Raw genomic sequence first — 14,664 nt, forward strand, 5'->3', positions numbered from 1 at the left:
GTGTATAAGAGACAGCCAGGTACCCTCCACGGGATCAGGACTCCACCAGACCCACGGGTGCCTTTGTTGGCAACCCCTGATCAGCTCTGTCTTGGTGGCTCAGTCCCCTCCAGCATCTTCAGGAAGGTTGAATCCGAAGGCCAGCAGACACCTGGAGAGGTGTCCAGCCCAAGCAGAGAGACCAGGCGGGGCCTATTACAGCCCCCTCGCTGGCAGGGACTGAGCGGCCGCCCGTGGGAGGCCCTGGAGGAGAGCAGGAGCCGGAGTTCCACACCCCAGAGACTGGAGCAGCATCCGGGAGGGTCAGGGTGTGCCACCCCACAGCGTGGCCACGCTCTGCTGGGTAAAAATGCTGGAGACACTGTGGCCTTTGTGGCTAAAGCTACATGTACTGATCTGGTCAAAGTGGTGGAGTTTAAACAGCTCCAAACTGGAAACAGCCCAGTGTGTTCATCAACAGGAGAGGTTATAATAGTTGTGTTACTTTTATAAATAAAAAACCACACAGCAATGAGCATTTGTGAAATTCAGCAAATTACATGCATTCCTTTGAGATAATGTAGGTTGGGTTCTAGATCACAATATTATATGGATATGACAACAAAGTAAGTCCTTTTCCCCCACCAAAAATAAAATATCATGTTTACAGTGTAGTTTGTCAATCTTGTAATAACATATTATTATGAAGTGCTTGGAATATCTAAAACTTCAGCACTTTGGTAATCTTTGCTGGTGGAGGACCTTGTTTGTATGTTTGTAGCTGATTGATCTCTAATTGGTACTGGTGTCCCCTGGCAGCCCTGGGGACACACATTGTCACACAGCATCTGGACCCACTTACTTGAGCGCCAATTTGGTGGCCAGGATCATGTAGAGACCTGGTTCGAACACCAGCCCCAACAGTAAGCACACTTCATCCTGCCAAACCCTATGGATAGTGAGGAGACTCCACCCAGGTCTCCCGTGCCACGTCCGATCATGTACTTGACCTCCTGAAACTCTAATGCATTTGGCCCTGGCCTCAGCCACTGGAAGGGCAGAGACAGCTCAGGAAGCGCTGCAGCTGCCTGGGACTTGTGTCTACAGGGGAGCAGGGTGGAGACCTAGGTCCAGGGGCCAGAGGTCACCCAGGGTTCCTTAACCATCGCCTAAGGCGGAGCCTTTGTCCTTCACTAGGGAAGGAGGAAAGAAGAAGGCTCAGTGTGGCCACCACCTTTCACACATACATTGGAGTCTGTTAACCAGTTTCCTCTCCTGTGCACACACACTGGATGAAATCCTGAAAAAAAGCAGGAGGGGGCTGGGGTTGTGGCTCAGTGGTGGAGCGCTTGCCTACCATGCGTGAGGCAGTGAGTTCGATCCCCAGAACCACATAAAAATAAAATAAAGATATTGTGTCCACCTATAACTAAAAAATAAATATTAAAAAAAGAAAGCAGGAGGGCCAGGGGTAGTAGTGCATGCCTGTAATCTCTGCTACTAGGGAGGCTGAGTCAGGAGTATCACAAGTTTGAGGAGAAGCTCAGCAGATTAACAAGGTCCTAAAGGAACTTAGTGAGATCCCATCTCAAGAATAAAATAAAAAGGGTTAGGGATGTAGCTCAGTGGTAAAGCACCCCTGGGTTCAACTCCCAGTACTAAAAAAAGAAAACAGGATGGCCTGGCATGTATTAGGCCTTCACTGACAGGTAGTTTCTCTGCGTTTCTTGTCCAAGACCTGCTCCAGCCAAGGCCAGGTGGGGGAGGGGGAAGGAGCAGAGGCTACACGAGGGGCTGGCTCATCCATATGAACCCTGAAGCTGCACTTCACCTCTTCCCCTTGAACTGAGATTCTCAAAAAGTAAGGAAAAGTACAGGATGCCAATCCAGTATGGAAATGTCAAGTAGATGATGGAATTTGGAAAAGGAGTCAGAACTGGAGTTACACATTTGGGAGCCATAGGAATTTGCAGCTGTGAGACCAGACAAGGTAATTAGGGACACAAGAAGTAGCAGAGAAGGGTGACCTGAGATGATAAACCAGTGTACTCTAGAATTTAGGGCTTGGCCAAAAGAAAAGAAAATTTTTGGGGGGGTAGGGGAATAGTGGGGATTGAACCCAGGGGCACTCATTCACTGAGCCACATCCCCAGCCCTATTTTGTATTTTATTTAGAGACAGGGTCTCACTGAGGTGCTTAGCGCCTCGCTGTTGCTGGGGCTGGCTTTGACTCCTGATCCTTCTGCCTCGGCCTCTGAACTGCTGGAATTACAGGAGTGTGCCACCGCGCCCAGCGAGAAGACTTTTAAGAGACAGAGAAGGGGCACTATAGAGGAAGGGGAAATGAGTCAAAAAGCCAATCAATGCATAAAGTGTGTTAATTGTCATTGTTAATCAAATACAATTTAGTTATTAGACATTTCTGATCAGTTGTATTGGTAAGAATTAGTAAATATTATTTATTAATGCTAGTTGGAAATCAAGCTTGCAAAATGTCTTCATAAATCTTGGATATATTTTGACCCAACAGTCTCATTTTTAAGACTCTCCTAAGAAAGTAACCAGACAAGAGCTCAAGAATATGGAAACTCATAACGGAATGAAATTAGAAATCAACATGACCAGATCCTACCTAAACTGTATAAACACATGGAGATTGATCAATACGCTTTTGAATGATGAATGGGTGATAGAAGGAATCAAGGAAGATATTTAGAAATTCTTAGACTCAAATGAGAATAGTGACACAACACACCAGAATCTCTGGGACATCATGAAGGCAGTCCTAAGATGAAAGTTTATAGCTATGAGTGCCAAGAAAATCAGAAGATCCCATTAAACAACCTAAAGATGCATCTCAAGGTCCTTGAAAAAGAACAAACCAACTCCAAACAGTAGAAGGGAGGCAATAATTAAGATCAGAGATGAAATCAATGAACTTGAGAATAAAAGTATGATACAAAAGATCAATGAAACACAGAGTTGTTTTTTTAAAAAGATAAACAAGGCAAACTACCAAAAGAAAAAGGGAGAAAAACCAAGTTAATAAAATTAGAGATGAAAAAGGAGAAATCACCATAGACACAACAGAAACCCAGCAGATCATTAGGAGCTATTTTGAAAACTTATATTACAATAAATTAGAAAAGCCAGAATGGAGTCATTTCTAGACAAATATGATGTGCCAAAACTGAATCAAGAGGACAGAAAACCTAAACAGATCAATTACTTGGAATGAAATAGAAGCAGTAATAAAAAGTCTTCCAAAAAAGAAAAGCTCAGGAGCAGACAGATTCTCAGCTGAATTCTAGCAAACCTTTAAAGAAGAGCTAATGTACCGGGTGAGGTGGCGAATGTCTGAAATCCCAGCAACTCTGGAGGCTGAGGCCTGAGGATTGAAAGTTCAAGGCCAGTCTTAGCAATTTAGTGAGGCACTAAGCAACTTAAGAGAGACCCTGTCTCAATATACAAAGAGCCACTGAGTTCACATCCTGGTACGGAGAAACAACAACAACAAAACACAACTACTGCCAATTACCCTCAAATTATTCCATTAAATAGAAAGGGATGGAACACTTTCACATTCATTCCAAAACCAGATAAGGACACACCAAGGAAAGAAAACTACAGACCAATATCCTTGATGAACTTAGATGCAAAAATGCTGCATAAAATATTAGCAAATCATGTTCAACAACATATTAAAGAAGAAGGTACACCATGGCCAAATTGGTTTTATTCCCGAGATGCAAGGATGGTTTAATATACGTAAATCAATATATGTAATTCTTCACATAAACAGAATTATGGACAAAAATCACTTAGTAATTTCTGCATCTAAGATGAAGAAAAAAATATGCGAATTCATCATTGTGCTGTTTATAATGAGAAAATTATGTAATCTCCACCAAGAAGATAGGGGTAAACTTGAACATAGTGGTACATGAATATAATGGAGTTTGTGTAGTTATTCAAATCATGAGGACATATGTGTGTATACACATTTATTTACACGATATGTTCACAGTGTCACAAAAATACTACTGATAGAATTTTTTTTTTTAAGAGAAATCAAAGAACTAGACTTTGACCTGTATCTGAGGCTTCTGCTAATCCAGCTTCAAGCCCAGGCTGCCTGCTGAGCATGGCTTTCCCAGACTCACTCCTGCACCCCCAGATTCTTACAGATTGAGACCCGGATGCCCTCACTCATTCAGTCCTTTGAGGTCCCTTCCCAGAAAATACGTGAAGGAGGCATGGGGCACCTTTACTAGGCAGTGGGACACTCTCCTTCCTGGCCCCATCCAGAAACTTGGCAGTTTTCTGTGGAAGGGGACATCTGCATGCGCCCCCTGGTGGGTGGAGTGGGCCACAGCGAGTCCCTGCCACACAGGCCATCAGGAACACAGAAGCAATGAGCCTCTTCTTGTAGGTGTGTACCCAGTCCTTGGGCTTTGGGTCCTTGGTGACAGAACTTCCAGGCATTCTAAGACTGGTCTCTTTGTTCTAAAGGTCAGTGATCCTTGCAGCGCTGACCTGAGTCCCCACAGCAGCCGTATGACACAAGGCTGTTGTTCCCATTTCATAGATGAGGGGTTGAGGCTTGGAAAGCTTAGGGTCCAAGGACACCCAGAAGGTGGGGATGGGGTGTCAACATGAGTTCAGGCTCCAAACTGTCTTAATTTCTTTCTTTTCAATCAGCATTTCTCAAAACTCAGCTGCTTGTGTGTCACCTTAGTGATTGTTTGCCTTAGCCTTATATTGCCGGTGGCATTAATAATTCCCATTAAGTGAACTCAGATTTTTTTAAAAATAATAATTATAAAAGGAAACTTTTAACTACCAAAAAAGGAACACCACCATCTCCAGCCCCAAATAGTGGGCAACCGTGTATTTCAAGCAAGCAAACAAAAAGTGATATTAATTGATTTCTCCTTAGGTCCTGTTGCCTCCCAGGGAAGTCTACAATATGCTTCATCTGTGTTAGGAGGGAAATGGTAAAATTAGGGTCTTTTATGCTCAGTTTTCTGTTACTATAACAAAACACCAGAGACCTGGTAATATATAAAGGATAGAGGTTTATCTAGCTCATGGTTCTGGAGGCTGGAAAATTTGATATTGAGGTATCTACATGTCTGGTAATTTTTTTTTTCCTATAGAATCTCTTGGTGCAGGCAAGGGAGTTTGAAAACTCAGTTTTCTCCTTCCCTTCTTGTTAAGTCGCTAATCTCATCATGGGGAACCCATCCTCATGACCTCATCTAACTAATTTTCTTCCAAAAGTCTCCACCTCAAAATAGCTCCAACACGTGAATTTAGGGATTCACCTTCCAACACATGAACTTTTCGAGGACACATTCAAAGGATAGAGCATGATAGTGAAGGTGTTCCAGAGCCAAGAGAGTCTCCCCTGGCCAATATCAGAAGGGTTAGAAGAGACTCAAAAGGTCATTTTCTCACTGGGAAATTCAGGGCTATTTAGTATCCTGCGTGGCTAGCAGCAAAAACACTCCCTGTTCTGCCTAAAATAATCTGGAGGACCCTACCTTGAAAATATATGTATATCTGTCACATATAATTAATTAGAACAAATTTAAAAATTAAAATTAAAAAATATGTGTATGTCTGGCAGGTTTTGCATTGTTGTGACCAAAATTCCTAACAAGAACAACTTAGAGGAGGAAAACTTTACTTTGGTTCACAGTTTCAGAGGTCTTCGTCCATAGATGGCAGACGCCCTTGTCATAGGCCAGAAGTGAGGCAGAACATCCTGGCAGCCAAGAAGCAGAGAGAGAGGGAGCAGAAGGGGTTGCAGGACCCATAGACCCTTCCAGTGGCACAACCCAGTGACCCACCTCCTCAGCCACCCCCCACCTGCCTGCAGTTAACACCCGGCCAGTCCATTCAACCCAGCATTTCACCGCTGAAAACAGGAAACCTGGGGGACACCTCATATCCAAACGGTAACAATATGTATATCACATTTTGGGAAATGCTGGCTGAGATGAAAGTGGGAAACCTACCAGGAACAGAATTGTCTAATCCAGAATAAGCTGTGCCTTGTTCCATTTTTCCTTTATCTTTCTTTTTGAAATATATCAAACATTAAGCCCAGTGCATAACACTAAAGGTATAACATGAAGAATAATTATGAATTTAGACACCCAAGTAAGCACCACCCGAATCAAGAAATAGACCATGGGCAGGGGTCCGTACCCCATCCCACACCTTCCCCTCTGGCCACCCCATCCCTTCCCTTAGCACCAAAGAAAACCACTTATTTTATTTTTTACAGTTGAAAGGAAAAATCTTTCACAAGCTAAACTGAGCAGAGTTTCACTAAGGAAAAAGGGTGCCTAAATCTGCCAACCTGCAAAATCAGAGCAAGGTCTGAGGAGCCTGTTGGGCCCGCCACGTGGTCAGGCAGTATTTATGGACAGAAGCGGAAGTGAGGCACAGACACAGCATGATTACTTGCAGCTGGGCCTGGACATTGGGAATCAGAGATGCTCCTGCAAGTGACTGACGTTCAGCTGGGGTCACCAGCTGAGGCTGGGCTGTTTAATCCGGGATTCGATGGCTTTAAGTCCGGCTGCAGCCCCTGGTGTGAGAACTGGAGTGCAGAGGCGCCACGGGCCAGGCTGAGACTAACATTCTGCCTCTTTTGGTCTCCTCTAGATGGAGTGTGACCAAACCCTAGGGCTTCGAGCTGTCTTGGTCAACACCTGCTGTGATATGCATTTGGAATGCTTCCTGAAGGCCCAGGTGATAAAGGCTTGGTCCCCAGCTTGGTGCTATGAGAAGGTGGTGAAAAGTTTTTTTCCCTTTTTTGGTATAGAGATGGAACTCGGGACCTCACACATGCTAGGCAAGCACTCTACAACTGTGCTCCATCCACAGCCTGTGCATGGAACCGTCAAGAGGGGGAGACTAGTCTTCAGGTCACTGAGGGCATGTTCTTGAAGGGGACAGTGGGATATTGGCCCCTTTTTCTTTTAAAACTTGTTTGATATTGTGGATTGAACCCCCAGGCACATCACCCCTGTGCTACCTCTCCAGATCTTTTTATTTCTATTTTGAGACAGGGTCATGCTAAGTTGCTGAGGATCTCTCTCAGTTGCTAAAGCTGATCTTGAACTTGGGACCCTCCTGCTCAGCGTACCAAGGTGCTGGGATTACAGATGTGCACCACCATGCCAGCCCATGGCCCCTTTCTCTTCTTCTTTCTCCTTTGCCTCCTGGCCATGGGCTGGTGGTTGGCTCTGCCACGATGCACAGCCACAGGTCTGCAGCTGTGGGGCTGACTGATCACAGACAAAGACATCTCAAACTTGAGCCAAAAGAAACCTTTCTCTTCCTAAGTGACAGTGTATGTTGGTCCCAGTGTTGGAAAGCCGACATACACTGTCCTTTGGGGTCTTGGCCTTAACGTACATTCAAAGGTTCAGGTGTCCTTCTTGTCCTGTCTTTACTGAAACCATCAACACTCATCCAGAGAGACCACTGAGCATTCACTATAGACCACACGTAGGCACCGAGGATGTTTTGAAGGGATATAGCACAGCAAGGGACCATCATGACACCGTAAGGAGATAATATCAACAGACTGAAGTGCATACCATATAGAAGCCCAAACCTGAACTAATCAAAATCAAGGAAGTCCAGGTTCAGGCGACATAGGCAGCTCGTAATATTTGAATCCATTTAGTCATAGTTCTTGTTTGGAGAGTGATGGCAATTGAGGACTGTAGCTCGTCATCAAATGACCTGACTCAAAGAGGTGCCCACATTTGCTGTTAAGACAAGTCCTAATGATCTAGAAGACCATTCAGACTAGAAAACCCTGGGAGGGCCAAGGCCACCACCATAAAAAGGGAAAGGAGAGTGAACCATTAACTGTGGACGAGGAAATTCAGTTATTTCTGTTGCACACGTTTCAAGCTAATGACTGATGGCATTAGGACTGTTAGCTTTCCGTAAATCTCTACTATTTTTCGAGTTGGGGATTGAACCCAGGACTTTGTAGATACTAGGTAGGTGCTCTACTACTTGGCCGCCAGGGCTTGTATTTATTTATTTATTTTGAGACAGGGTCCTGCTAAGTTTCCTAGACTGGCCTTGAACTCCTGCCTCCACCTTGTGGTAGCTGGGATTATAGGAGTCCCCCCCTCCCCCACGCCTGGCCAGGGAGAACTTGATCTTCGAATTTGTCAAGTTTTATGAAAGCTTTAAACACTGGGGCAAAGAAAGATTGCTGTGAACAAGTCATTTAACCAAACTGTCAAAAGACTCCAAAAGGCAAATAGAGAAAGTTCCACAGTTGGAAAGTGGGCATAGGCACAGATGCCTGGGATCCCAGAGACTTTGGAGGAAGGAAGATCCCAAGTTCAATGTCAGCCTAAGCAATTTAGGGAGACCCTGTCTCAAAATTAAAAAAAAAAGAAAGCACTGGGGATATAGCTCAGTCGGCACCCCTGGATTCCATCCCCAGCACCAAACAAAGGGAAAAAAAGAAAGAAAGAAAAAGAAAAAAGAAAGTTACACAGTTGTAGAAAAACCTCAGCTCTTTTATACAAAGGACCCGGTTTTGTCGAATGACTGAAAACCTAATAAAGATCACACGGAGCACAGGAAACCATGTTGGTAAAACACAGAGCCAGTTTCCTAAAACGTAAAAGATGAAATAAACCACTCTCACAATTTCCTATGAAGAGCAGATCAATACTCCTGGCAGGTTATTTTAACACACTGGACCAAATTCTAATTTCCCATCAGGGTACATCTGATATTAATGCTTATATAGAAAAACTTATGATTTATTTCTAATTTTAGTTCCCCAGCTCACACCTAGAATTCCACAAACCCTCCCCAGCCCTCCCTCCTGCCTCAGCCAGCCATCCTGTCGTCCTCTCCCTCTCCAGGGGACCGGTGGTCACTCTGCTTCAGAACAGTGTTACTCTTTTCTCCCTCTCACGCCCCCTCCCTTGCTTTCCTGTGGATATGGGGCCCCACTTTGCTGCCCAGGCTGGCCTTGCACTCCTGGGCTAGAGTGACCCTCCCTCTTCAGCTCCCTAGGTAGCTGAGACTACAGGTGTGGCACTGTGGTCCCTGTCTGTCCCTCTTTTTAAAAAAGCCACCAAGATTCAATCATGGAGGCCCACCCTGATGAGCTTTTCAGATCCCGATCACTTCCCAGGATCCCACCTCTAAACCCCAGTGGGACCTGCTTCCACCCTCTTAATCTTTCACAGTGGGGATGAAATTTCAGCACCAGAAGAGTTGGGGACACTCAGAACATACTGAAACCAGACTATAGCATTTTATTCTCCCTTTTTCAATGAGTGATTTTGTTAGGATGCTTTCCCCCACTCTGACCTCTACAATTCTGAGTTATTTTTGATGAGGTTCTCTCATGTCCCTGGAAAGTTTTGTGGTTGTTTTTAGTATTTTAGTGCTGGAAATCAAAACCAGGGCCTCATGCAAGCTAGGCAAGCATTCTACCATCGAGCCAACCCTCCAGCCCTCTAGAAAGTTCTTACATATTGTTATTATACCTAAAATTAGCTGGAGTCCCACCTTGGATCCAGATGATTTCTTCATCAAAAACAAAACAAACAAAAAACTCACCCCAGCCTTCTTAACTGGATCCAATCCAGCTAATCTTCAAATCCAGTCTGACCTTGGGCCCAGTTTAGTCTTTCTGACCCAGACACCCGAGGCCTCCGGCCTTGTTTCTGTCGTCAATTCTGAACCCAAAAGGAATTTGAATTGTGTGTGTGTGCGTGTGTTTTCCTCAGATAAACTCAAATAACCCAAAATACAAGTCCTCAAAGCCCCAAAGACTATCAGCACAGTGGTGCCACCAATCCACACTTGGTCCCTTGCTCTGCATCCCTGACTGTGTCTGTCTGCTAGAAGGAGAAACCACAGACGGTTAAGTTTGGCAGAATTGGGGCTGGGGATGTGGCTCAAGTGGTAGTGTGTCGCCTAGCATGAGTGAGGCACTGGGTTCGATTCTCAGCACCGCATAAAAACAAAATAAAGATATTGTGTCCACCTAAAACTAAAAAATAAATATTTAATAAAAAAAATTTGGCAGAATACACTAGAGTAACAAGCAATGCTCAAATTGGGCAGCTCTCAGAGCTGGGAGAACTCAGCCCAGCGAGGCCCAGCGATGGGGCCAGGCAGCATTTCGATAGAAAACAGAAGTGAGGCACAGACACAGCTTCACTGATCCCAGTGCAGCCTGCAAGGTGGCTCTTTTGAACCAGAGGGTCACCTGCAAGTGACAGCCTTGGCTGCTGCAATCAGCCAGTGCTGTTTGTTACAAAGGTGTCCTTGGAGGTGGGTTTTGGGTTAAAGGTATTAAGCCAGGCTGCAGGTTTCCACCTGCAGACATTTCTCCGGCCCCACTAGGGGAATAGCACCAGGTGGGCTGTTGTGCCCCACAGAGGGTAGTTCGTCTGTTCCGAAGTGTGTGTAGGTGAGACTTGTCCATCATATGCTTTCTTTTGGGACTTGCACCCTTTGCCTAGCTATGGGGTTGTGACCTTCAGTTGAAGGCACACCCTGTTTTATTGTGCCTCAGTTTATCAGCTTTGCAGTAACTCAGTTCCCCTGAAGACTGGTGGCGGCCCCGTAATGATCAAGCCCATCAGTGACATTTTTCACAAGCATGTGCCCACTTCCTGTCTCTAACACATCAGCAATTCTCACAGTATTTCAGATATTTCCTTTTTTTTCCCCCTTGGTGCCAGGGATTGAACCAGGGGTGCTTCACTACTGAGCAATATCCCCCAGCCTTTTTAAAATATTTTACTGAGAGACAGGGACAGGGTCTCTCTGAGTTGCTGAGGCTGGCTTTGAACTCATGATCCTCCTGCCTTATCCTGCGGAGCCACTGGGACTACAGGTGTGTGCCACTACTCCTGGCCATTTCCCTTTTTATATCTTTGATGGTAATCTGTCATCAGTGGTCACTGGTGTTGCTGAGGATTCCAGGGTGCCTTGAACTGCATCTGTAGAGACTCTGCTTGCCACCAACCACTGCTCTGGATCTCTCTTCCTCTCCTTGGCCCCCTTATTCCTTGACACACCACAATATTGAAATTAACTATAGAAAGGCCTCTCAGTGTTCAAGTTAAAAGAAAGATCACACATCTCTCACTTTAAATCAAAATCTAGGAATGGTGAAGCTTACCAGGAAGCACATGTTGAAAGAGCTCAGCTGGCGGAAGCTGGGTCTCCAGCATCTGCTGGCCAGCTGCAAATGAAAAGGAAAGGTGGTTGAGGGTTTTGTTTGTTTTGATGTCTGTTCTGCTCTTGCAGTGCCAGAGACAGACCCGGGGACTCACACATGACGGCAAAAGGAAAAAGTGAAAGGACAGGGCTGGGGCTGGGGCTCAGTGGCAGAGCACTCCCTCGCATGTGTGAGGCCTTGGGTTCGATCCTCAGCACCACATAAAAATAAATAAAATAAAGGCATTGTGTCCAGCTACAACTAAAAATTAAAAATAAAAAGGACAACTCTCACAAACACACAAGTGATAAGAAATCAGGGAAAAACATGCCTGTCATGGAGGAAGTTTTAATGGTCTGGGCGTGGTGGAACTTGCCTGCGATCCCAGCGGCTCTAGAGGCCAGCAGGAGCTCATGTTGGAAGAGCAGGGCTGAGTTGCTCAGCCTTATAAGTGGATATGGGGCCCTAAGCAAGTCAGCAAGGCTGTGTCTCAAAATACAAAATAAAAAGGGCTCGGGATGTGCTCTGTGACAAAGCGCCCTTGAGTTCAATTCTCAGTGCAGCGTGAAGATGGGACGGAAGTGTTGCAATTCAACCATCAGACATTTTTGGTGGCACTGGGGGACTGGATCCTGCAGTGCTCTACCTCTCAGCCATTTCTGGCCTTTTCCCCCCCCTTCCTTCCTGCCTTCTTTTCTTTTCTTTTTGAGATAGGATGCTCAGGCCACTTTCAAACTTGTGGTCCTCCTGCCTCAGCCACTTGAGTTGCTGGGGTTACAGGTGTTTGCCACTGTGCCCAGCAAAACCGGAGCCTCTTACATGCTAGTCAAGTGCCCTACTACTGAGCTACATCACCCACAGGAGTTGCTACCTATAGATGAGCAAACAGAGTGTCTTCTGAGATGGAATCTGCTGATGGAGAAGCTATGAACATTGTTAAAATAATAACAAAGGATTTAGAACATCATATAAATTTAGTTGATGAAGCAGTACCAGGATATGAACAGATGGGTCATCTTTTTTAAAGAAGCTATACTGTGTGTGAAATCTATCAAACAGCATCACATGCCACCAAGAAATCTTCCAGGAAAGAAAGCATCAACTGATGCAACAAACCTCATTGTCCTATTTGAAGAAATTGTGCTAGGCATGTGGGCCATGCCTGTAATCCCAGCAAATCTGTCTCAAATAAAAAATAAAAATAAAAGAGATATATCTCAGTAGTAGAGCTTCCCTAATTTAAATCCTTGCTACCACTATCATGGAAAAAAAGGAAAGACAAAAGAAATTGACACCAAGCTGATCAATCAGCAGATGTCAACATTCAAGCAAGACCCTCTACCAGTAGAGATTACCACTTGATGAAGTCTCAGATGAACCCTAGCATTTTTCAGCAATGATTGATATATATTTAAATGAATGTCTTATACAAAATGCTTTGCATACTCGACAGACTTACTAACTCTAAATATAATCATTTATATGCAGTGGGGAAAAAAGACTTTTTTTGCCATATTCTTTTAATACTGTGGTCTAGGACCTAACCTATAGTATCTCCAAGGTATACCTGTATTTTTTCCCGTTTAACAAAAGCCCATATCTATCACATTGTATGTCCTCTCCTGTTGATGAACACACTGGGCTGTTTCCAGTTTGGAGCTGTTTAAACTCCACCACTTTGACCAGATCAGTACATGTAGCTTTAGCCACAAAGGCCACAGTGTCTCCAGCATTTTTACCCAGCAGAGCGTGGCCACGCTGTGGGGTGGCACACCCTGACCCTCCCGGATGCTGCTCCAGTATCTGGGGTGTGGAACTCCGGCTCCTGCTCTCCTCCAGGGCCTCCCACGGGCGGCCGCTCAGTCCCTGCCAGCGAGGGGGCTGTAATAGGCCCCGCCTGGTCTCTCTGCTTGGGCTGGACACCTCTCCAGGTGTCTGCTGGCCTTCGGATTCAACCTTCCTGAAGATGCTGGAGGGGACTGAGCCACCAAGACAGAGCTGATCAGGGGTTGCCAACAAAGGAACAGCAAAGCTTGCAAGAGCGACCAAGGACGGTGGAGAGAGGCGGCTTTGCCAAGGCCTCGGCGCGAACAGCCAACCTGGACGCCAGCACCGGCGGGTGCCAGGACTTCCACTGGTTGCGTGCTGCGGTGGCGGCGGGGTCACGCCATCCCAGAGGACGCGCTACCTTGAACCAGGGGCGGCTGGGGCGCCTGCTGTCGCCGCCCTCTGGAGGCCAAGGCGGCGCAGCGCGGCGCAGCCCAAGGTGCGCACCTTCCTAGGCTGGTGGCTGGACGGCCCAAGAGCAGGGCAGACAGCGCCGCGCTCCTCTCGCTGCCTCTCGGAGGCCGATGTGTCCCGGGGCTGAGCGGCGAGGAGCCGCGGGAGCCTCAGTTCCCTGCCCGGAGGAAGGCGGGACAGTGGAGGGACGAGGGACCTGGGGCTGGGGCGACAGGCCTGCTAGGGCTGGGGCTGGGGCTGGCCAGGAAGCTCCGGGGGCCCAGGTCCCAGGGGCCCCCAACCCCCGTGGGCTTGGACCAGCTTCTGTGGGTGCAGGGAGGAGCTTTGTGCCCCTGGGGCTTGTGACAGCCCTCTCTTCGTGCCTTTGGGTGCTACTTCACTCTCTCTGGCATATCTGGCACGTGGATTTCTGACTTCGGACCTAGGGTCCCCAGAATCATGGGGATGGGCTCGGGACTATGTGCCTCACAGGATGAGGAGAGTGAGAAGGTGCCTGGGCATTGGGATGGGGCTGCAGGGAAGGCTGGGGTCCCAGGAGGGATGGCCTGGGCTAGGCCTGTCCCCAGCCTGAGGAGGCCCCTGTCCTGGTGCAGATCCTGGCTGTGGACAGGGTGTTCCTGGAGCATTTGCTCAGCCTGTTGGGGGCAGATGCTGTGGAGCAGAAGGCCCAGGAGATCCTGCAGCTGGAGCAGCTGGGGGCTGCTGGGGCTGGGGCAGGAGCATGGCAGGGCTGGGTCAAGTCTGGTCTCCATCCAAGATCACTGTCAGTGTGATGGCCTCTGGTGAATCTGGGCAATATGTACAACAAGGTGACCCTGGGACAGCTGCAGACAATCCATCCCCACCTGAGTGTGGCCGAGACCTTGTGTGCAGGCAGGTGTAGGGGCTGAATCTGGGACTCTGTGATCGCCCTCCCCAGGGATGGATGAGGCTTTCTATAGAGCTGGACTCCTGGTCTTCCTGTCACCATCCCTGCCCCTTGTCCTCTGTGGTCCCCACCCTGTGCCCCCAGCTGCGGTGGAAGTGGCTGCTGGACCAGATCTTCCAGGAGGACTTCTCAGAGGACGAGGAGGTGGTGCTGCTGGCCACAGACTACGTGCAGCAGGTGTCCCAGCTCATCCGCTCCACGCCACACAGGTGGGGCTGCACATCCCCCACGCCTGGACCCCATGTCCCCCAGCCTCCCCCCTGCCTGCTTCCCC

General features: G+C 47.1%; 1 protein-coding gene across 1 annotated transcript in view; it reads left to right on the forward strand.

Moving 5' to 3' along the window:
• Alpi (alkaline phosphatase, intestinal) overlaps positions 1–14,664 on the forward strand; it is a 57,121-nt gene that overhangs the window by 3,547 nt on the left and 38,910 nt on the right. The gene's annotated exons all lie outside the window — the stretch shown is intronic.

Source organism: Marmota marmota, unplaced genomic scaffold, assembly GCF_001458135.2.
Source record: "Marmota marmota marmota unplaced genomic scaffold, marMar, whole genome shotgun sequence".
Taxonomy (NCBI): Eukaryota; Metazoa; Chordata; class Mammalia; order Rodentia; family Sciuridae; genus Marmota; species Marmota marmota.